Genomic DNA, 25,101 nt, shown 5'->3' with positions numbered 1-25,101 from the left:
TTCAGTTTGCATCCTTTGGGATAATCTTCTGCCTCCCTGAAGTGTGTGTCTGTATGTGTGTGTGTGGAGTCTGCTGTTTGCATGTGTGTGAGTGTAGCTTGTCATTTATTTATTTTATGCCACATCGATTCCGCGAGTTTAATTTAAATTAGTAATATTTAAAAAAAATATTCGGTATATATATGTTAAAAATACTAAGTTGACAAACACTAGAAATATATACTAGAAACAAAAACTATATTTGCACTGTGCTGCGTAGCTTACGTGCCACTAATGAGAATCGAGGAGGAGGGCGCAAAAAAAATATTCTAAAAATATTCGGTAAATATATGTTAAAAATATTAAGTTGACAAACACTAGAAATATATACTAGAAACAAAAACTATATTTGCACTGTGCTGCGTAGCTTACGTGCCACTAATGAGAATCGAGGAGGAGGGCGCAAAAAAATATTCGGTAAATATATGTTAAAAATATTAAGTTGACAAACACTAGAAATATATACTAAGAACAAAATCTATATTTGCACTGTGCCGTGTAGCTTACGTGCCACTAATGAGAATCGAGGAGGAGGGCGCAAAATTTGTACTTGCAAAATTTTCCATTTGCTTAGTTTAATTTCTAAATTAATAACTTATTCTCTCATTGTGTGTGTGCGCCATGTTCAGTTTGCATCCTTTGGGATAATCTTCTGCCTCCCTGAAGTGTGTGTCTGTATGTGTGTGTGTGGAGTCTGCTGTTTGCATGTGTGTGAGTGTAGCTTGTCATTTATTTATTTTATGCCACATCGATTCCGCGAGTTTAATTTAAATTAGTAATATTTAAAAAAAATATTCGGTATATATATGTTAAAAATACTAAGTTGACAAACACTAGAAATATATACTAGAAACAAAAACTATATTTGCACTGTGCTGCGTAGCTTACGTGCCACTAATGAGAATCGAGGAGGAGGGCGCAAAAAAAAATATTCTAAAAATATTCGGTAAATATATGTTAAAAATATTAAGTTGACAAACACTAGAAATATATACTAGAAACAAAAACTATATTTGCACTGTGCTGCGTAGCTTACGTGCCACTAATGAGAATCGAGGAGGAGGGCGCAAAATTTGTACTTGCAAAATTTTCCATTTGCTTAGTTTAATTTCTAAATTAATAACTTATTCTCTCATTGTGTGTGTGTGCCATCTTCAGTTTGCAGCCTTTGGGATAATCTTCTGCCTCCCTGAAGTGTGTGTCTGTATGTGTGTGTGTGGAGTATTCGGTAAATATATGTTAAAACTATTAAGTTGACAAACACTAGAAATATATACTAGAAACAAAAACTATATTTGCACTGTGCCGCGTAGCTTACGTGCCACAAATGAGAATCGAGGAGGAGGGCGCAAAAAAATATTCGGTAAATATATGTTAAAAATATTAAGTTGACAAACACTAGAAATATATACTAAGAACAAAATCTATATTTGCACTGTGCCGTGTAGCTTACGTGCCACTAATGAGAATCGAGGAGGAGGGCGCAAAATTTGTACTTGCAAAATTTTCCATTTGCTTAGTTTAATTTCTAAATTAATAACTTATTCTCTCATTGTGTGTGTGTGCCATCTTCAGTTTGCAGCCTTTGGGATAATCTTCTGCCTCCCTGAAGTGTGTGTCTGTATGTGTGTGTGTGGAGTATTCGGTAAATATATGTTAAAACTATTAAGTTGACAAACACTAGAAATATATACTAGAAACAAAATCTATATTTGCACTGTGCCGTGTAGCTTACGTGCCATTAATGAGAATCGAGGAGGAGTGCGCAAAAAAAATATTCTAAAAATATTCGGTAAATATATGTTAAAACTATTAAGTTGACAAACACTAGAAATATATACTAGAAACAAAAACTATATTTGCACTGTGCTGCGTAGCTTACGTGCCACTAATGAGAATCGAGGAGGAGGGCGCAAAATTTGTACTTGCAAAATTTTCCATTTGCTTAGTTTAATTTCTAAATTAATAACTTATTCTCTCATTGTGTGTGTGTGCCATGTTCAGTTTGCATCCTTTGGGATAATCTTCTGCCTCCCTGAAGTGTGTGTCTGTATGTGTGTGTGTGGAGTCTGCTGTTTGCATGTGTGTGAGTGTAGCTTGTCATTTATTTATTTTATGCCACATCGATTCCGCGAGTTTAATTTAAATTAGTAATATTTAAAAAAAATATTCGGTATATATATGTTAAAAATACTAAGTTGACAAACACTAGAAATATATACTAGAAACAAAAACTATATTTGCACTGTGCTGCGTAGCTTACGTGCCACTAATGAGAATCGAGGAGGAGGGCGCAAAAAAATATTCGGTAAATATATGTTAAAAATATTAAGTTGACAAACACTAGAAATATATACTAAGAACAAAATCTATATTTGCACTGTGCCGTGTAGCTTACGTGCCACTAATGAGAATCGAGGAGGAGGGCGCAAAATTTGTACTTGCAAAATTTTCCATTTGCTTAGTTTAATTTCTAAATTAATACCTTATTCTCTCATTGTGTGTGTGTGCCATGTTCAGTTTGCATCCTTTGGGATAATCTTCTGCCTCCCTGAAGTGTGTGTCTGTATGTGTGTGTGGAGTCTGCTGTTTGCATGTGTGTGAGTGTAGCTTGTCATTTATTTATTTTATGCCACATCGATTCCGCGAGTTTAATTTAAATTAGTAATATTTAAAAAAAATATTCGGTATATATATGTTAAAAATACTAAGTTGACAAACACTAGAAATATATACTAGAAACAAAAACTATATTTGCACTGTGCTGCGTAGCTTACGTGCCACTAAGCCACTAATGAGAATCGAGGAGGAGGGCGCAAAAAAAATATTCTAAAAATATTCGGTAAATATATGTTAAAAATATTAAGTTGACAAACACTAGAAATATATACTAGAAACAAAAACTATATTTGCACTGTGCTGCGTAGCTTACGTGCCACTAATGAGAATCGAGGAGGAGGGCGCAAAATTTGTACTTGCAAAATTTTCCATTTGCTTAGTTTAATTTCTAAATTAATAACTTATTCTCTCATTGTGTGTGTGTGCCATCTTCAGTTTGCAGCCTTTGGGATAATCTTCTGCCTCCCTGAAGTGTGTGTCTGTATGTGTGTGTGTGGAGTATTCGGTAAATATATGTTAAAACTATTAAGTTGACAAACACTAGAAATATATACTAGAAACAAAAACTATATTTGCACTGTGCCGCGTAGCTTACGTGCCACTAATGAGAATCGAGGAGGAGGGCGCAAAATTTGTACTTGCAAAATTTTCCATTTGCTTAGTTTAATTTCTAAATTAATAACTTATTCTCTCATTGTGTGTGTGTGCCATCTTCAGTTTGCAGCCTTTGGGATAATCTTCTGCCTCCCTGAAGTGTGTGTCTGTATGTGTGTGTGTGGAGTCTGCTGTTTGCATGTGTGTGAGTGTAGCTTGTCATTTATTTATTTTATGCCACATCGATTCCGCAAGTTTAATTTAAATTAGTAATATTTAAAAAAAATATTCGGTATATATATGTTAAAAATACTAAGTTGACAAACACTAGAAATATATACTAGAAACAAAAACTATATTTGCACTGTGCTGCGTAGCTTACGTGCCACTAAGCCACTAATGAGAATCGAGGAGGAGGGCGCAAAAAAATATTCGGTAAATATATGTTAAAAATATTAAGTTGACAAACACTAGAAATATATACTAAGAACAAAATCTATATTTGCACTGTGCCGCGTAGCTTACGTGCCACTAATGAGAATCGAGGAGGAGGGCGCAAAAAAATATTCGGTAAATATATGTTAAAAATATTAAGTTGACAAACACTAGAAATATATACTAAGAACAAAATCTATATTTGCACTGTGCCGTGTAGCTTACGTGCCACTAATGAGAATCGAGGAGGAGGGCGCAAAATTTGTACTTGCAAATTTTCCATTTGCTTAGTTTAATTTCTAAATTAATACCTTATTCTCTCATTGTGTGTGTGTGCCATGTTCAGTTTGCATCCTTTGGGATAATCTTCTGCCTCCCTGAAGTGTGTGTCTGTATGTGTGTGTGTGGAGTCTGCTGTTTGCATGTGTGTGAGTGTAGCTTGTCATTTATTTATTTTATGCCACATCGATTCCGCGAGTTTAATTTAAATTAGTAATATTTAAAAAAAATATTCGGTATATATATGTTAAAAATACTAAGTTGACAAACACTAGAAATATATACTAGAAACAAAAACTATATTTGCACTGTGCTGCGTAGCTTACGTGCCACTAAGCCACTAATGAGAATCGAGGAGGAGGGCGCAAAAAAAATATTCTAAAAATATTCGGTAAATATATGTTAAAAATATTAAGTTGACAAACACTAGAAATATATACTAGAAACAAAAACTATATTTGCACTGTGCTGCGTAGCTTACGTGCCACTAATGAGAATCGAGGAGGAGGGCGCAAAATTTGTACTTGCAAAATTTTCCATTTGCTTAGTTTAATTTCTAAATTAATAACTTATTCTCTCATTGTGTGTGTGTGCCATCTTCAGTTTGCAGCCTTTGGGATAATCTTCTGCCTCCCTGAAGTGTGTGTCTGTATGTGTGTGTGTGGAGTATTCGGTAAATATATGTTAAAACTATTAAGTTGACAAACACTAGAAATATATACTAGAAACAAAAACTATATTTGCACTGTGCCGCGTAGCTTACGTGCCACTAATGAGAATCGAGGAGGAGGGCGCAAAAAAATATTCGGTAAATATATGTTAAAAATATTAAGTTGACAAACACTAGAAATATATACTAAGAACAAAATCTATATTTGCACTGTGCCGTGTAGCTTACGTGCCACTAATGAGAATCGAGGAGGAGGGCGCAAAATTTGTACTTGCAAAATTTTCCATTTGCTTAGTTTAATTTCTAAATTAATAACTTATTCTCTCATTGTGTGTGTGTGCCATCTTCAGTTTGCAGCCTTTGGGATAATCTTCTGCCTCCCTGAAGTGTGTGTCTGTATGTGTGTGTGTGGAGTCTGCTGTTTGCATGTGTGTGAGTGTAGCTTGTCATTTATTTATTTTATGCCACATCGATTCCGCAAGTTTAATTTAAATTAGTAATATTTAAAAAAAATATTCGGTATATATATGTTAAAAATACTAAGTTGACAAACACTAGAAATATATACTAGAAACAAAAACTATATTTGCACTGTGCTGCGTAGCTTACGTGCCACTAATGAGAATCGAGGAGGAGGGCGCAAACAAAATATTCTAAAAATATTCGGTAAATATATGTTAAAAATATTAAGTTGACAAACACTAGAAATATATACTAGAAACAAAAACTATATTTGCACTGTGCCGCGTAGCTTACGTGCCACTAATGAGAATCGAGGAGGAGGGCGCAAAAAAATATTCGGTAAATATATGTTAAAAATATTAAGTTGACAAACACTAGAAATATATACTAAGAACAAAATCTATATTTGCACTGTGCCGTGTAGCTTACGTGCCATTAATGAGAATCGAGGAGGAGTGCGCAAAAAAAATATTCTAAAAATATTCGGTAAATATATGTTAAAACTATTAAGTTGACAAACACTAGAAATATATACTAGAAACAAAAACTATATTTGCACTGTGCCGTGTAGCTTACGTGCCACTAATGAGAATCGAGGAGGAGGGCGCAAAATTTGTACTTGCAAAATTTTCCATTTGCTTAGTTTAATTTCTAAATTAATACCTTATTCTCTCATTGTGTGTGTGTGCCATGTTCAGTTTGCATCCTTTGGGATAATCTTCTGCCTCCCTGAAGTGTGTGTCTGTATGTGTGTGTGTGGAGTCTGCTGTTTGCATGTGTGTGAGTGTAGCTTGTCATTTATTTATTTTATGCCACATCGATTCCGCGAGTTTAATTTAAATTAGTAATATTTAAAAAAAATATTCGGTATATATATGTTAAAAATACTAAGTTGACAAACACTAGAAATATATACTAGAAACAAAACTATATTTGCACTGTGCTGCGTAGCTTACGTGCCACTAATGAGAATCGAGGAGGAGGGCGCAAAAAAAATATTCTAAAAATATTCGGTAAATATATGTTAAAAATATTAAGTTGACAAACACTAGAAATATATACTAGAAACAAAAACTATATTTGCACTGTGCTGCGTAGCTTACGTGCCACTAATGAGAATCGAGGAGGAGGGCGCAAAAAAATATTCGGTAAATATATGTTAAAAATATTAAGTTGACAAACACTAGAAATATATACTAAGAACAAAATCTATATTTGCACTGTGCCGTGTAGCTTACGTGCCACTAATGAGAATCGAGGAGGAGGGCGCAAAATTTGTACTTGCAAAATTTTCCATTTGCTTAGTTTAATTTCTAAATTAATAACTTATTCTCTCATTGTGTGTGTGTGCCATGTTCAGTTTGCATCCTTTGGGATAATCTTCTGCCTCCCTGAAGTGTGTGTCTGTATGTGTGTGTGTGGAGTCTGCTGTTTGCATGTGTGTGAGTGTAGCTTGTCATTTATTTATTTTATGCCACATCGATTCCGCGAGTTTAATTTAAATTAGTAATATTTAAAAAAAATATTCGGTATATATATGTTAAAAATACTAAGTTGACAAACACTAGAAATATATACTAGAAACAAAAACTATATTTGCACTGTGCTGCGTAGCTTACGTGCCACTAATGAGAATCGAGGAGGAGGGCGCAAAAAAAATATTCTAAAAATATTCGGTAAATATATGTTAAAAATATTAAGTTGACAAACACTAGAAATATATACTAGAAACAAAAACTATATTTGCACTGTGCTGCGTAGCTTACGTGCCACTAATGAGAATCGAGGAGGAGGGCGCAAAATTTGTACTTGCAAAATTTTCCATTTGCTTAGTTTAATTTCTAAATTAATAACTTATTCTCTCATTGTGTGTGTGTGCCATCTTCAGTTTGCAGCCTTTGGGATAATCTTCTGCCTCCCTGAAGTGTGTGTCTGTATGTGTGTGTGTGGAGTATTCGGTAAATATATGTTAAAACTATTAAGTTGACAAACACTAGAAATATATACTAGAAACAAAAACTATATTTGCACTGTGCCGCGTAGCTTACGTGCCACAAATGAGAATCGAGGAGGAGGGCGCAAAAAAATATTCGGTAAATATATGTTAAAAATATTAAGTTGACAAACACTAGAAATATATACTAAGAACAAAATCTATATTTGCACTGTGCCGTGTAGCTTACGTGCCACTAATGAGAATCGAGGAGGAGGGCGCAAAATTTGTACTTGCAAAATTTTCCATTTGCTTAGTTTAATTTCTAAATTAATAACTTATTCTCTCATTGTGTGTGTGTGCCATCTTCAGTTTGCAGCCTTTGGGATAATCTTCTGCCTCCCTGAAGTGTGTGTCTGTATGTGTGTGTGTGGAGTATTCGGTAAATATATGTTAAAACTATTAAGTTGACAAACACTAGAAATATATACTAGAAACAAAATCTATATTTGCACTGTGCCGTGTAGCTTACGTGCCATTAATGAGAATCGAGGAGGAGTGCGCAAAAAAAATATTCTAAAAATATTCGGTAAATATATGTTAAAACTATTAAGTTGACAAACACTAGAAATATATACTAGAAACAAAAACTATATTTGCACTGTGCTGCGTAGCTTACGTGCCACTAATGAGAATCGAGGAGGAGGGCGCAAAATTTGTACTTGCAAAATTTTCCATTTGCTTAGTTTAATTTCTAAATTAATAACTTATTCTCTCATTGTGTGTGTGTGCCATGTTCAGTTTGCATCCTTTGGGATAATCTTCTGCCTCCCTGAAGTGTGTGTCTGTATGTGTGTGTGTGGAGTCTGCTGTTTGCATGTGTGTGAGTGTAGCTTGTCATTTATTTATTTTATGCCACATCGATTCCGCGAGTTTAATTTAAATTAGTAATATTTAAAAAAAATATTCGGTATATATATGTTAAAAATACTAAGTTGACAAACACTAGAAATATATACTAGAAACAAAAACTATATTTGCACTGTGCTGCGTAGCTTACGTGCCACTAAGCCACTAATGAGAATCGAGGAGGAGGGCGCAAAAAAAATATTCTAAAAATATTCGGTAAATATATGTTAAAAATATTAAGTTGACAAACACTAGAAATATATACTAGAAACAAAAACTATATTTGCACTGTGCTGCGTAGCTTACGTGCCACTAATGAGAATCGAGGAGGAGGGCGCAAAATTTGTACTTGCAAAATTTTCCATTTGCTTAGTTTAATTTCTAAATTAATAACTTATTCTCTCATTGTGTGTGTGTGCCATCTTCAGTTTGCAGCCTTTGGGATAATCTTCTGCCTCCCTGAAGTGTGTGTCTGTATGTGTGTGTGTGGAGTATTCGGTAAATATATGTTAAAACTATTAAGTTGACAAACACTAGAAATATATACTAGAAACAAAAACTATATTTGCACTGTGCCGCGTAGCTTACGTGCCACTAATGAGAATCGAGGAGGAGGGCGCAAAAAAATATTCGGTAAATATATGTTAAAAATATTAAGTTGACAAACACTAGAAATATATACTAAGAACAAAATCTATATTTGCACTGTGCCGTGTAGCTTACGTGCCACTAATGAGAATCGAGGAGGAGGGCGCAAAATTTGTACTTGCAAAATTTTCCATTTGCTTAGTTTAATTTCTAAATTAATAACTTATTCTCTCATTGTGTGTGTGTGCCATCTTCAGTTTGCAGCCTTTGGGATAATCTTCTGCCTCCCTGAAGTGTGTGTCTGTATGTGTGTGTGTGGAGTCTGCTGTTTGCATGTGTGTGAGTGTAGCTTGTCATTTATTTATTTTATGCCACATCGATTCCGCAAGTTTAATTTAAATTAGTAATATTTAAAAAAAATATTCGGTATATATATGTTAAAATACTAAGTTGACAAACACTAGAAATATATACTAGAAACAAAAACTATATTTGCACTGTGCTGCGTAGCTTACGTGCCACTAATGAGAATCGAGGAGGAGGGCGCAAACAAAATATTCTAAAAATATTCGGTAAATATATGTTAAAAATATTAAGTTGACAAACACTAGAAATATATACTAGAAACAAAAACTATATTTGCACTGTGCCGCGTAGCTTACGTGCCACTAATGAGAATCGAGGAGGAGGGCGCAAAAAAATATTCGGTAAATATATGTTAAAAATATTAAGTTGACAAACACTAGAAATATATACTAAGAACAAAATCTATATTTGCACTGTGCCGTGTAGCTTACGTGCCATTAATGAGAATCGAGGAGGAGTGCGCAAAAAAAATATTCTAAAAATATTCGGTAAATATATGTTAAAACTATTAAGTTGACAAACACTAGAAATATATACTAGAAACAAAAACTATATTTGCACTGTGCCGTGTAGCTTACGTGCCACTAATGAGAATCGAGGAGGAGGGCGCAAAATTTGTACTTGCAAAATTTTCCATTTGCTTAGTTTAATTTCTAAATTAATACCTTATTCTCTCATTGTGTGTGTGTGCCATGTTCAGTTTGCATCCTTTGGGATAATCTTCTGCCTCCCTGAAGTGTGTGTCTGTATGTGTGTGTGTGGAGTCTGCTGTTTGCATGTGTGTGAGTGTAGCTTGTCATTTATTTATTTTATGCCACATCGATTCCGCGAGTTTAATTTAAATTAGTAATATTTAAAAAAAATATTCGGTATATATATGTTAAAAATACTAAGTTGACAAACACTAGAAATATATACTAGAAACAAAAACTATATTTGCACTGTGCTGCGTAGCTTACGTGCCACTAATGAGAATCGAGGAGGAGGGCGCAAAAAAAATATTCTAAAAATATTCGGTAAATATATGTTAAAAATATTAAGTTGACAAACACTAGAAATATATACTAGAAACAAAAACTATATTTGCACTGTGCTGCGTAGCTTACGTGCCACTAATGAGAATCGAGGAGGAGGGCGCAAAAAAATATTCGGTAAATATATGTTAAAAATATTAAGTTGACAAACACTAGAAATATATACTAAGAACAAAATCTATATTTGCACTGTGCCGTGTAGCTTACGTGCCACTAATGAGAATCGAGGAGGAGGGCGCAAAATTTGTACTTGCAAAATTTTCCATTTGCTTAGTTTAATTTCTAAATTAATAACTTATTCTCTCATTGTGTGTGTGTGCCATCTTCAGTTTGCAGCCTTTGGGATAATCTTCTGCCTCCCTGAAGTGTGTGTCTGTATGTGTGTGTGTGGAGTCTGCTGTTTGCATGTGTGTGAGTGTAGCTTGTCATTTATTTATTTTATGCCACATCGATTCCGCAAGTTTAATTTAAATTAGTAATATTTAAAAAAAAAATATTCGGTATATATATGTTAAAAATACTAAGTTGACAAACACTAGAAATATATACTAGAAACAAAAACTATATTTGCACTGTGCTGCGTAGCTTACGTGCCACTAATGAGAATCGAGGAGGAGGGCGCAAAAAAATATTCGGTAAATATATGTTAAAAATATTAAGTTGACAAACACTAGAAATATATACTAAGAACAAAATCTATATTTGCACTGTGCCGTGTAGCTTACGTGCCACTAATGAGAATCGAGGAGGAGGGCGCAAAATTTGTACTTGCAAAATTTTCCATTTGCTTAGTTTAATTTCTAAATTAATAACTTATTCTCTCATTGTGTGTGTGTGCCATGTTCAGTTTGCATCCTTTGGGATAATCTTCTGCCTCCCTGAAGTGTGTGTCTGTATGTGTGTGTGTGGAGTCTGCTGTTTGCATGTGTGTGAGTGTAGCTTGTCATTTATTTATTTTATGCCACATCGATTCCGCGAGTTTAATTTAAATTAGTAATATTTAAAAAAAATATTCGGTATATATATGTTAAAAATACTAAGTTGACAAACACTAGAAATATATACTAGAAACAAAAACTATATTTGCACTGTGCTGCGTAGCTTACGTGCCACTAATGAGAATCGAGGAGGAGGGCGCAAAAAAAATATTCTAAAAATATTCGGTAAATATATGTTAAAAATATTAAGTTGACAAACACTAGAAATATATACTAGAAACAAAAACTATATTTGCACTGTGCTGCGTAGCTTACGTGCCACTAATGAGAATCGAGGAGGAGGGCGCAAAATTTGTACTTGCAAAATTTTCCATTTGCTTAGTTTAATTTCTAAATTAATAACTTATTCTCTCATTGTGTGTGTGTGCCATCTTCAGTTTGCAGCCTTTGGGATAATCTTCTGCCTCCCTGAAGTGTGTGTCTGTATGTGTGTGTGTGGAGTATTCGGTAAATATATGTTAAAACTATTAAGTTGACAAACACTAGAAATATATACTAGAAACAAAAACTATATTTGCACTGTGCCGCGTAGCTTACGTGCCACAAATGAGAATCGAGGAGGAGGGCGCAAAAAAAATATTCGGTAAATATATGTTAAAAATATTAAGTTGACAAACACTAGAAATATATACTAAGAACAAAATCTATATTTGCACTGTGCCGTGTAGCTTACGTGCCACTAATGAGAATCGAGGAGGAGGGCGCAAAATTTGTACTTGCAAAATTTTCCATTTGCTTAGTTTAATTTCTAAATTAATAACTTATTCTCTCATTGTGTGTGTGTGCCATCTTCAGTTTGCAGCCTTTGGGATAATCTTCTGCCTCCCTGAAGTGTGTGTCTGTATGTGTGTGTGTGGAGTATTCGGTAAATATATGTTAAACTATTAAGTTGACAAACACTAGAAATATATACTAGAAACAAAATCTATATTTGCACTGTGCCGTGTAGCTTACGTGCCATTAATGAGAATCGAGGAGGAGTGCGCAAAAAAAATATTCTAAAAATATTCGGTAAATATATGTTAAAACTATTAAGTTGACAAACACTAGAAATATATACTAGAAACAAAAACTATATTTGCACTGTGCTGCGTAGCTTACGTGCCACTAATGAGAATCGAGGAGGAGGGCGCAAAATTTGTACTTGCAAAATTTTCCATTTGCTTAGTTTAATTTCTAAATTAATAACTTATTCTCTCATTGTGTGTGTGTGTGCCATGTTCAGTTTGCATCCTTTGGGATAATCTTCTGCCTCCCTGAAGTGTGTGTCTGTATGTGTGTGTGTGGAGTCTGCTGTTTGCATGTGTGTGAGTGTAGCTTGTCATTTATTTATTTTATGCCACATCGATTCCGCGAGTTTAATTTAAATTAGTAATATTTAAAAAAAATATTCGGTATATATATGTTAAAAATACTAAGTTGACAAACACTAGAAATATATACTAGAAACAAAAACTATATTTGCACTGTGCTGCGTAGCTTACGTGCCACTAATGAGAATCGAGGAGGAGGGCGCAAAAAAAATATTCTAAAAATATTCGGTAAATATATGTTAAAAATATTAAGTTGACAAACACTAGAAATATATACTAGAAACAAAAACTATATTTGCACTGTGCTGCGTAGCTTACGTGCCACTAATGAGAATCGAGGAGGAGGGCGCAAAATTTGTACTTGCAAAATTTTCCATTTGCTTAGTTTAATTTCTAAATTAATAGCTTATTCTCTCATTGTGTGTGTGTGCCATCTTCAGTTTGCAGCCTTTGGGATAATCTTCTGCCTCCCTGAAGTGTGTGTCTGTATGTGTGTGTGTGGAGTATTCGGTAAATATATGTTAAAACTATTAAGTTGACAAACACTAGAAATATATACTAGAAACAAAAACTATATTTGCACTGTGCCGCGTAGCTTACGTGCCACTAATGAGAATCGAGGAGGAGGGCGCAAAAAATATTCGGTAAATATATGTTAAAAATATTAAGTTGACAAACACTAGAAATATATACTAAGAACAAAATCTATATTTGCACTGTGCCGTGTAGCTTACGTGCCACTAATGAGAATCGAGGAGGAGGGCGCAAAATTTGTACTTGCAAAATTTTCCATTTGCTTAGTTTAATTTCTAAATTAATAACTTATTCTCTCATTGTGTGTGTGTGCCATCTTCAGTTTTCAGCCTTTGGGATAATCTTCTGCCTCCCTGAAGTGTGTGTCTGTATGTGTGTGTGTGGAGTATTCGGTAAATATATGTTAAAACTATTAAGTTGACAAACACTAGAAATATATACTAGAAACAAAATCTATATTTGCACTGTGCCGTGTAGCTTACGTGCCATTAATTAGAATCGAGGAGGAGGGCGCAAAAAAAATATTCTAAAAATATTCGGTAAATATATGTTAAAAATATTAAGTTGACAAACACTAGAAATATATACTAGAAACAAAAACTATATTTGCACTGTGCTGCGTAGCTTACGTGCCACTAATGAGAATCGAGGAGGAGGGCGCAAAAAAATATTCGGTAAATATATGTTAAAAATATTAAGTTGACAAACACTAGAAATATATACTAAGAACAAAATCTATATTTGCACTGTGCCGTGTAGCTTACGTGCCATTAATGAGAATCGAGGAGGAGGGCGCAAAAAAAATATTCTAAAAATATTCGGTAAATATATGTTAAAACTATTAAGTTGACAAACACTAGAAATATATACTAGAAACAAAAACTATATTTGCACTGTGCTGCGTAGCTTACGTGCCACTAATGAGAATCGAGGAGGAGGGCGCAAAAAAATATTCGGTAAATATATGTTAAAAATATTAAGTTGACAAACACTAGAAATATATACTAAGAACAAAATCTATATTTGCACTGTGCCGTGTAGCTTACGTGCCACTAATGAGAATCGAGGAGGAGGGCGCAAAATTTGTACTTGCAAAATTTTCCATTTGCTTAGTTTAATTTCTAAATTAATAACTTATTCTCTCATTGTGTGTGTGTGCCATCTTCAGTTTGCAGCCTTTGGGATAATCTTCTGCCTCCCTGAAGTGTGTGTCTGTATGTGTGTGTGTGGAGTCTGCTGTTTGCATGTGTGTGAGTGTAGCTTGTCATTTATTTATTTTATGCCACATCGATTCCGCGAGTTAAATTTAAATTAGTAATATTTAAAAAAAATATTCGGTATATATATGTTAAAAATACTAAGTTGACAAACACTAGAAATATATACTAGAAACAAAAACTATATTTGCACTGTGCTGCGTAGCTTACGTGCCACTAATGAGAATCGAGGAGGAGGGCGCAAAAAAATATTCGGTAAATATATGTTAAAAATATTAAGTTGACAAACACTAGAAATATATACTAAGAACAAAATCTATATTTGCACTGTGCCGTGTAGCTTACGTGCCACTAATGAGAATCGAGGAGGAGGGCGCAAAATTTGTACTTGCAAAATTTTCCATTTGCTTAGTTTAATTTCTAAATTAATAACTTATTCTCTCATTGTGTGTGTGTGCCATCTTCAGTTTGCAGCCTTTGGGATAATCTTCTGCCTCCCTGAAGTGTGTGTCTGTATGTGTGTGTGTGGAGTATTCGGTAAATATATGTTAAAACTATTAAGTTGACAAACACTAGAAATATATACTAGAAACAAAATCTATATTTGCACTGTGCCGTGTAGCTTACGTGCCATTAATTAGAATCGAGGAGGAGGGCGCAAAAAAAATATTCTAAAAATATTCGGTAAATATATGTTAAAAATATTAAGTTGACAAACACTAGAAATATATACTAGAAACAAAAACTATATTTGCACTGTGCTGCGTAGCTTACGTGCCACTAATGAGAATCGAGGAGGAGGGCGCAAAAAAATATTCGGTAAATATATGTTAAAAATATTAAGTTGACAAACACTAGAAATATATACTAAGAACAAAATCTATATTTGCACTGTGCCGTGTAGCTTACGTGCCACTAATGAGAATCGAGGAGGAGGGCGCAAAATTTGTACTGCAAAATTTTCCATTTGCTTAGTTTAATTTCTAAATTAATAACTTATTCTCTCATTGTGTGTGTGTGCCATCTTCAGTTTGCAGCCTTTGGGATAATCTTCTGCCTCCTGAAGTGTGTGTCTGTATGTGTGTGTGTGGAGTATTCGGTAAATATATGTTAAAACTATTAAGTTGACAAACACTAGAAATATATACTAGAAACAAAATCTATATTTGCACTGTGCCGTGTAGCTTACGTGCCATTAATTAGAATCGAGGAGGAGGGCGCAAAAAAATATTCTAAAAAATATTCGGTAAATATATGTTAAAAATATTAAGTTGACAAACACTAGAAATATATACTAGAAACAAAAACTATATTTGCACTGTGCTGCGTAGCTTACGTGCCACTAATGAGAATCGAGGAGGAGGGCGCAAAAAAATATTCGGTAAATATATGTTAAAAATATTAAGTTGACAAACACTAGAAATATATACTAAGAACAAAATCTATATTTGCACTGTGCCGTGTAGCTTACGTGCCATTAATGAGAATCGAGGAGGAGGGCGCAAAAAAAATATTCTAAAAATATTCGGTAAATATATGTTAAACTATTAAGTTGACAAACACTAGAAATATATACTAGAAACAAAAACTATATTTGCACTGTGCTGCGTAGCTTACGTGCCACTAATGAGAATCGAGGAGGAGGGCGCAAAAAAATATTCGGTAAATATATGTTAAAAATATTAAGTGGACAAACACTAGAAATATATACTAAGAACAAAATCTATATTTGCACTGTGCCGTGTAGCTTACGTGCCACTAATGAGAATCGAGGAGGAGGGCGCAAAATTTGTACTTGCAAAATTTTCCATTTGCTTAGTTTAATTTCTAAATTAATAACTTATTCTCTCATTGTGTGTGTGTGCCATCTTCAGTTTGCAGCCTTTGGGATAATCTTCTGCCTCCCTGAAGTGTGTGTCTGTATGTGTGTGTGTGGAGTCTGCTGTTTGCATGTGTGTGAGTGTAGCTTGTCATTTATTTATTTTATGCCACATCGATTCCGCGAGTTAAATTTAAATTAGTAATATTTAAAAAAAATATTCGGTATATATATGTTAAAAATACTAAGTTGACAAACACTAGAAATATATACTAGAAACAAAAACTATATTTGCACTGTGCTGCGTAGCTTACGTGCCACTAATGAGAATCGAGGAGGAGGGCGCAAAAAAAATATTCTAAAAATATTCGGTAAATATATGTTAAAAATATTAAGTTGACAAACACTAGAAATATATACTAGAAACAAAACTATATTTGCACTGTGCTGCGTAGCTTACGTGCCACTAATGAGAATCGAGGAGGAGGGCGCAAAAAAATATTCGTTAAATATATGTTAAAAATATTAAGTTGACAAACACTAGAAATATATACTAAGAACAAAATCTATATTTGCACTGTGCCGTGTAGCTTACGTGCCATTAATGAGAATCGAGGAGGAGTGCGCAAAAAAAATATTCTAAAAATATTCGGTAAATATATGTTAAAAATATTAAGTTGACAAACACTAGAAATATATACTAAGAACAAAATCTATATTTGCACTGTGCCGTGTAGCTTACGTGCCACTAATGAGAATCGAGGAGGAGGGCGCAAAATTTGTACTTGCAAAATTTTCCATTTGCTTAGTTTAATTTCTAAATTAATAACTTATTCTCTCATTGTGTGTGTGTGCCATCTTCAGTTTGCAGCCTTTGGGATAATCTTCTGCCTCCCTGAAGTGTGTGTCTGTATGTGTGTGTGTGGAGTATTCGGTAAATATATGTTAAAACTATTAAGTTGACAAACACTAGAAATATATACTAGAAACAAAATCTATATTTGCACTGTGCCGTGTAGCTTACGTGCCATTAATTAGAATCGAGGAGGAGGGCGCAAAAAAAATATTCTAAAAATATTCGGTAAATATATGTTAAAAATATTAAGTTGACAAACACTAGAAATATATACTAGAAACAAAAACTATATTTGCACTGTGCTGCGTAGCTTACGTGCCACTAATGAGAATCGAGGAGGAGGGCGCAAAAAAATATTCGGTAAATATATGTTAAAAATATTAAGTTGACAAACACTAGAAATATATACTAAGAACAAAATCTATATTTGCACTGTGCCGTGTAGCTTACGTGCCATTAATGAGAATCGAGGAGGAGGGCGCAAAAAAAATATTCTAAAAATATTCGGTAAATATATGTTAAAACTATTAAGTTGACAAACACTAGAAATATATACTAGAAACAAAAACTATATTTGCACTGTGCTGCGTAGCTTACGTGCCACTAATGAGAATCGAGGAGGAGGGCGCAAAAAAATATTCGGTAAATATATGTTAAAAATATTAAGTTGACAAACACTAGAAATATATACTAAGAACAAAATCTATATTTGCACTGTGCCGTGTAGCTTACGTGCCACTAATGAGAATCGAGGAGGAGGGCGCAAAATTTGTACTTGCAAAATTTTCCATTTGCTTAGTTTAATTTCTAAATTAATAACTTATTCTCTCATTGTGTGTGTGTGCCATCTTCAGTTTGCAGCCTTTGGGATAATCTTCTGCCTCCCTGAAGTGTGTGTCTGTATGTGTGTGTGTGGAGTCTGCTGTTTGCATGTGTGTGAGTGTAGCTTGTCATTTATTTATTTTATGCCACATCGATTCCGCGAGTTAAATTTAAATTAGTAATATTTAAAAAAAATATTCGGTATATATATGTTAAAAATACTAAGTTGACAAACACTAGAAATATATACTAGAAACAAAAACTATATTTGCACTGTGCTGCGTAGCTTACGTGCCACTAATGAGAATCGAGGAGGAGGGCGCAAAAAAAATATTCTAAAAATATTCGGTAAATATATGTTAAAAATATTAAGTTGACAAACACTAGAAATATATACTAGAAACAAAAACTATATTTGCACTGTGCTGCGTAGCTTACGTGCCACTAATGAGAATCGAGGAGGAGGGCGCAAAAAAATATTCGTTAAATATATGTTAAAAATATTAAGTTGACAAACACTAGAAATATATACTAAGAACAAAATCTATATTTGCACTGTGCCGTGTAGCTTACGTGCCATTAATGAGAATCGAGGAGGAGTGCGCAAAAAAATATTCTAAAAATATTCGGTAAATATATGTTAAAACTATTAAGTTGACAAACACTAGAAATATATACTAGAAACAAAAACTATATTTGCACTGTGCTGCGTAGCTTACGTGCCACTAATGAGAATCGAGGAGGAGGGCGCAAAATTTGTACTTGCAAAATTTTCCATTTGCTTAGTTTAATTTCTAAATTAATTACTTATTCTCTCATTGTGTGTGTGTGCCATCTTCAGTTTGCAGCCTTTGGGATAATCTTCTGCCTCCCTGAAGTGTGTGTCTGTATGTGTGTGTGTGGAGTCTGCTGTTTGCATGTGTGTGAGTGTAGCTTGTCATTTATTTATTTTATGCCACATCGATTCCGCGAGTTTAATTTAAATTAGTAATATTTAAAAAAATATTCGGTATATATATGTTAAAAATACTAAGTTGACAAACACTAGAAATATATACTAGAAACAAAACTATATTTGCACTGTGCTGCGTAGCTTACGTGCCACTAATGAGAATCGAGGAGGAGGGCGCAAAAAATATTCGGTAAATATATGTTAAAACTATTAAGTTGACAAACACTAGAAATATATACTAGAAACAAAAACTATATTTGCACTGTGCCGTGTAGCTTACGTGCCACTAATGAGAATCGAGGAGGAGGGCGCAAAATTTGTACTTGCAAAATTTTCCATTTGCTTAGTTTAATTTCTAAATTAATACCTTATTCTCTCATTGTGTGTGTGTGCCATGTTCAGTTTGCATCCTTTGGGATAATCTTCTGCCTCCCTGAAGTGTGTGTCTGTATGTGTGTGTGTGGAGTCTGCTGTTTGCATGTGTGTGAGTGTAGCTTGTCATTTATTTATTTTATGCCACATCGATTCCGCGAGTTTAATTTAAATTAGTAATATTTAAAAAAAATATTCGGTATATATATGTTAAAAATACTAAGTTGACAAACACTAGAAATATATACTAGAAACAAAAACTATATTTGCACTGTGCTGCGTAGCTTACGTGCCACTAATGAGAATCGAGGAGGAGGGCGCAAAAAAAATATTCTAAAAATATTCGGTAAATATATGTTAAAAATATTAAGTTGACAAACACTAGAAATATATACTAGAAACAAAAACTATATTTGCACTGTGCTGCGTAGCTTACGTGCCACTAATGAGAATCGAGGAGGAGGGCGCAAAAAAATATTCGGTAAATATATGTTAAAAATATTAAGTTGACAAACACTAGAAATATATACTAAGAACAAAATCTATATTTGCACTGTGCCGTGTAGCTTACGTGCCACTAATGAGAATCGAGGAGGAGGGCGCAAAATTTGTACTTGCAAAATTTTCCATTTGCTTAGTTTAATTTCTAAATTAATAACTTATTCTCTCATTGTGTGTGTGTGCCATCTTCAGTTTGCAGCCTTTGGGATAATCTTCTGCCTCCCTGAAGTGTGTGTCTGTATGTGTGTGTGTGGAGTATTCGGTAAATATATGTTAAAACTATTAAGTTGACAAACACTAGAAATATATACTAGAAACAAAAACTATATTTGCACTGTGCCGCGTAGCTTACGTGCCACTAATGAGAATCGAGGAGGAGGGCGCAAAAAATATTCGGTAAATATATGTTAAAAATATTAAGTTGACAAACACTAGAAATATATACTAAGAACAAAATCTATATTTGCACTGTGCCGTGTAGCTTACGTGCCACTAATGAGAATCGAGGAGGAGGGCGCAAAATGTTTAATTTCTAAATTAATAACTTATTCTCTCATTGTGTGTGTGTGCCATCTTCAGTTTGCAGCCTTTGGGATAATCTTCTGCCTCCCTGAAGTGTGTGTCTGTATGTGTGTGTGTGGAGTATTCGGTAAATATATGTTAAAACTATTAAGTTGACAAACACTAGAAATATATACTAGAAACAAAAACTATATTTGCACTGTGCCGCGTAGCTTACGTGCCACTAATGAGAATCGAGGAGGAGGGCGCAAAAAAATATTCGGTAAATATATGTTAAAAATATTAAGTTGACAAACACTAGAAATATATACTAAGAACAAAATCTATATTTGCACTGTGCCGTGTAGCTTACGTGCCACTAATGAGAATCGAGGAGGAGGGCGCAAAATTTGTACTTGCAAAATTTTCCATTTGCTTAGTTTAATTTCTAAATTAATAACTTATTCTCTCATTGTGTGTGTGTGCCATCTTCAGTTTGCAGCCTTTGGGATAATCTTCTGCCTCCCTGAAGTGTGTGTCTGTATGTGTGTGTGTGGAGTCTGCTGTTTGCATGTGTGTGAGTGTAGCTTGTCATTTATTTATTTTATGCCACATCGATTCCGCAAGTTTAATTTAAATTAGTAATATTTAAAAAAAATATTCGGTATATATATGTTAAAAATACTAAGTTGACAAACACTAGAAATATATACTAGAAACAAAAACTATATTTGCACTGTGCTGCGTAGCTTACGTGCCACTAAGCCACTAATGAGAATCGAGGAGGAGGGCGCAAAAAAATATTCGGTAAATATATGTTAAAAATATTAAGTTGACAAACACTAGAAATATATACTAAGAACAAAATCTATATTTGCACTGTGCCGCGTAGCTTACGTGCCACTAATGAGAATCGAGGAGGAGGGCGCAAAAAAATATTCGGTAAATATATGTTAAAAATATAAGTTGACAAACACTAGAAATATATACTAAGAACAAAATCTATATTTGCACTGTGCCGTGTAGCTTACGTGCCACTAATGAGAATCGAGGAGGAGGGCGCAAAATTTGTACTTGCAAAATTTTCCATTTGCTTAGTTTAATTTCTAAATTAATAACTTATTCTCTCATTGTGTGTGTGTGCCATGTTCAGTTTGCATCCTTTGGGATAATCTTCTGCCTCCCTGAAGTGTGTGTCTGTATGTGTGTGTGTGGAGTCTGCTGTTTGCATGTGTGTGAGTGTAGCTTGTCATTTATTTATTTTATGCCACATCGATTCCGCGAGTTTAATTTAAATTAGTAATATTTAAAAAAATATTCGGTATATATATGTTAAAAATACTAAGTTGACAAACACTAGAAATATATACTAGAAACAAAAACTATATTTGCACTGTGCTGCGTAGCTTACGTGCCACTAATGAGAATCGAGGAGGAGGGCGCAAAAAAATATTCTAAAAATATTCGGTAAATATATGTTAAAAATATTAAGTTGACAAACACTAGAAATATATACTAGAAACAAAAACTATATTTGCACTGTGCTGCGTAGCTTACGTGCCACTAATGAGAATCGAGGAGGAGGGCGCAAAATTTGTACTTGCAAAATTTTCCATTTGCTTAGTTTAATTTCTAAATTAATAACTTATTCTCTCATTGTGTGTGTGTGCCATCTTCAGTTTGCAGCCTTTGGGATAATCTTCTGCCTCCCTGAAGTGTGTGTCTGTATGTGTGTGTGTGGAGTATTCGGTAAATATATGTTAAAACTATTAAGTTGACAAACACTAGAAATATATACTAGAAACAAAAACTATATTTGCACTGTGCCGCGTAGCTTACGTGCCACAAATGAGAATCGAGGAGGAGGGCGCAAAAAAATATTCGGTAAATATATGTTAAAAATATTAAGTTGACAAACACTAGAAATATATACTAAGAACAAAATCTATATTTGCACTGTGCCGTGTAGCTTACGTGCCACTAATGAGAATCGAGGAGGAGGGCGCAAAATTTGTACTTGCAAAATTTTCCATTTGCTTAGTTTAATTTCTAAATTAATAACTTATTCTCTCATTGTGTGTGTGTGCCATCTTCAGTTTGCAGCCTTTGGGATAATCTTCTGCCTCCCTGAAGTGTGTTTTTTTTTTTTTTTAATTCGTTTATTGAGTCCTTATTCTAAACTATATACTATACAACATGATAACATTTAAGAGGGCAAATCCAGGACTCCCCGCGGTATGGCCGTGAAGCATTGCTTCGCGAGGACGATCAGGGTTTGCTCACTCGTGGACCCTCCTGGCTCTCTCGGCTCTTCTGAGCTCGGTGGTTATCGCTGCGGCGAAGCTGTTGACCGCTTGCCATTCCGCCTCCCCTGCAGCATGAATGGGACTAGGTTGTCCGCATTCAGTCTGCCGCCAAGTACGGTTTCCAGGGAGCTCCGTTCCCTAGTGTATTTAACGCACGAGAAGAGAACGTGCTCAGCTGTTTCGCTCCGACCACCTCCACACCATGGACAGTCATCCGCATCCTCGTGTCCAAAGCGCATCAGGTAGCTGCGAAAGCAACCGTGCCCGCTGATCAGCTGCGTTAGGTGGAACGTAATGTCGCCGTGCTTCCGCTCTAGCCACGGCTTGAGGTTGGGTATCAGCTGCTGCGTCCAGCGACCCTTGGGCTCGTTGGTCCACCTGTGCTGCCATGACTCCAGGGTGTGCTGCCTTGCTTCAGCTCGAATTGCCTTCTTGACGCCGGGGGAGAGTCTTCGACCGTGGGTTTGGTTGAAGACCACTTCGTATTCCTTCGCTAACAGGTCCAGAGGCGGTATCCCTGCGATCACCAGAGCCGCCGCGTTGGACACTGTTCTGAAGGCGCAGCAGACACGTAAGGCCGAAAGTCTGTGGGTAGCATTTAGGCCCTGGGCGTAGCTTTCGGTACCAAGCGCTTTTGCCCACACCGGGGCGGCATATAGCATGGTCGCTCGGGTGACGCTCGTCAGTAGCCTTCTGCTCGCCTGTTTTGGGCCTCGGGAGTTCAACATTATGTTTGAAAGCGCCCGATTTACTCCTGCTGCTTTAGAGTTAGCGTAGGCAAGGTGTTCCCGGAACGAAAGCCTGGTGTCTATCATGACTCCCAGATACTTGATTGCCCGAGAGGAGGACACCTTGGTACAGCCTACTTCGACGGTGGCCGTCTCCACCGCTTTCCTTGAGCTAATCAGGACAGCCTCAGTCTTCTCCGGCGCCAGCTCAAGCCCCATTGAACTGAGCCAATGTTTGATGGCCCTGATGTTTTGGTTGCAGCTTTCTTCGGCCTTGCCGGGATACTTGTCAACAACGAGCAAGGCCACGTCGTCCGCGAAGCCTACGATCTCGCTCCTCCCGACCAGCGGTAGACGAAGTATCCCGTCGTACATGGTGTTCCACAGAAGCGGGCCGAGGACCGAGCCTTGTGGGACTCCACCGGTGACCTGGTGCCTGAAGACGCCTTCCGACGACTCGCACAGTAAGACCCGATCAGAAAAATAGCTGCGTATGATCCTGACTAGGTAGGCTGGGACGCTGAAGCCAATTAGTGCTTCTAGGATCCGGTCCCATCTCGCTGTGTTGAAGGCGTTCCTGATGTCTAGAGTGACCATGAGGCAGTACTCTTTGCTGCCACCCTTCCATCTGGTGCCGTCGATTGCTTGGGCCGCTACTTCGACCACTCTGTTGACAGCGTCGACGGTGGACCGCGCTTTCCTGAATCCGAACTGGGACCGTGAGAGGTCACCCGCGTCGGCGATAGCCCTCTCAAGCCGAATACACACCAGTTTCTCCAGGAGCTTGCCAGTTCCATCGATGAGGCATATTGGCCGGAACGATGAAGGCTCCTCGGGTGGTTTCCCTGGTTTTGGGAGGAGAAGCAGCTTTTGGATTTTCCAGCAACTCGGGAAAACTCCTTCCTCCAGGCATTTGGTGAATGCCTTCGCAAACGAGTCTGGCTGGAGGTGGAGAGCAAGCCGAAGCGCCCTGTTCGGAATGCCGTCGGGTCCGGGGGCCTTGCCGTCCTTCAGCAGTTTTGCCAGCTCCAGGATCTCGTCACTGTTGACCGTGGCGTCGGAATCGACGTGGTCCCCTGTGGCTGGGTCGGCTGGGCGTAACCCATCCATCACAGGGAACAGGTGTTCCGCTACACTGCGGAGCATCGCTAGGTCCAGAAGCTTAGGAGTCCTGGTGTACGCCTTCTTGACTACCACCTTGTAGGCACTTCCCCATGGGTCGCTGTCGGCAGAGTCGCATAGGTCGAGGAAGCATTTGCGCTTGCTCTCCCTTATGGCTAACTTAAGCGTTTTTCTGCGGGCTCTGTATTCGGATTGGCGTTCGGCAAAGGACTCCGCGCCTCTCGCGCGTTGGTAGCGACGTCTGGCGGAGAGGCACTCACGACGAGCCGTCTCTATCTCCTGGTTCCACCAGTAGACAGGGGCTCTTTGTCGGCTGTGCGGCCTGCTCGATTGCATGCTGGCGTCGCACGCGGCCTTCAGCCGTCTCATCAGCTCCACTGCCGTCAGCTCGGCTCCTTGTCTGCTCGCCATGGGTAGGAACTGCTCTCGAAACACCTGCGTGTCCAGAGAGTCCGTCTTGTATTTAATCCTGGCCTGGGCTGGTGTCTGGGCTTGGGACGAGGGTGGGCTTCCCAGGTCGCAGATGATGGCCAGATGGTCGCTGCCAGTGTAGTCCTCGCTGAGTCTCCACCTCGCTAGCCTGTACGACGAGCCGCTAGTGAAGGTGAGGTCCACCACAGAGCCCATTCCGGCGCGCCTGAACGTGTGCCGGTTTCCATGGTTGAGAAGAGCCAGGTCCAACGTCGCGAAAGCCTCCAGCACCATCCTACCTCTCGCATTGGTGGTTGAGCTGCCCCAGCTCTCAGACCATGCGTTGAAGTCGCCCGCTATTAGGACCTGGGTGCGGCCTCTAGCATCCGCTGCCAGTCTGTCCAGTGCCCGGCTGAATGCGATTAGGGTCAGGCTGGGGGCTAGGTATACGCTGTACACCCACCATCTGCCTACCCTGGCCCTAACAAAACCGATGTCCGAAAGAACATCGGTTATTTGCTGGGTTTCTCTGCTGCACCTCCAGATCGCTGCTTTTTTGGTGCGGTCGAAGGCCCAGTCTGGGCTAGCCGGCGTTCGGTAGGGCTCGCTAAGTAGCGCGAGCTCCACTCTGCGTTCACGCACCGTCTGCACAAGCAGGTCTTGGGCTGCCGTGCAGTGATTCAGGTTTAGCTGAATCAGCCGCATCATTGCAGTGCCTTTG

The sequence above is a fragment of the Drosophila simulans genome, unplaced genomic scaffold (genome assembly GCF_016746395.2).
Source record: "Drosophila simulans strain w501 unplaced genomic scaffold, Prin_Dsim_3.1 Segkk7_quiver_pilon, whole genome shotgun sequence".
Classification (NCBI taxonomy): domain Eukaryota; kingdom Metazoa; phylum Arthropoda; class Insecta; order Diptera; family Drosophilidae; genus Drosophila; species Drosophila simulans.
The sequence above is the reverse complement of the archived record's forward strand: the minus strand, read 5'-3'. Positions refer to the sequence as shown.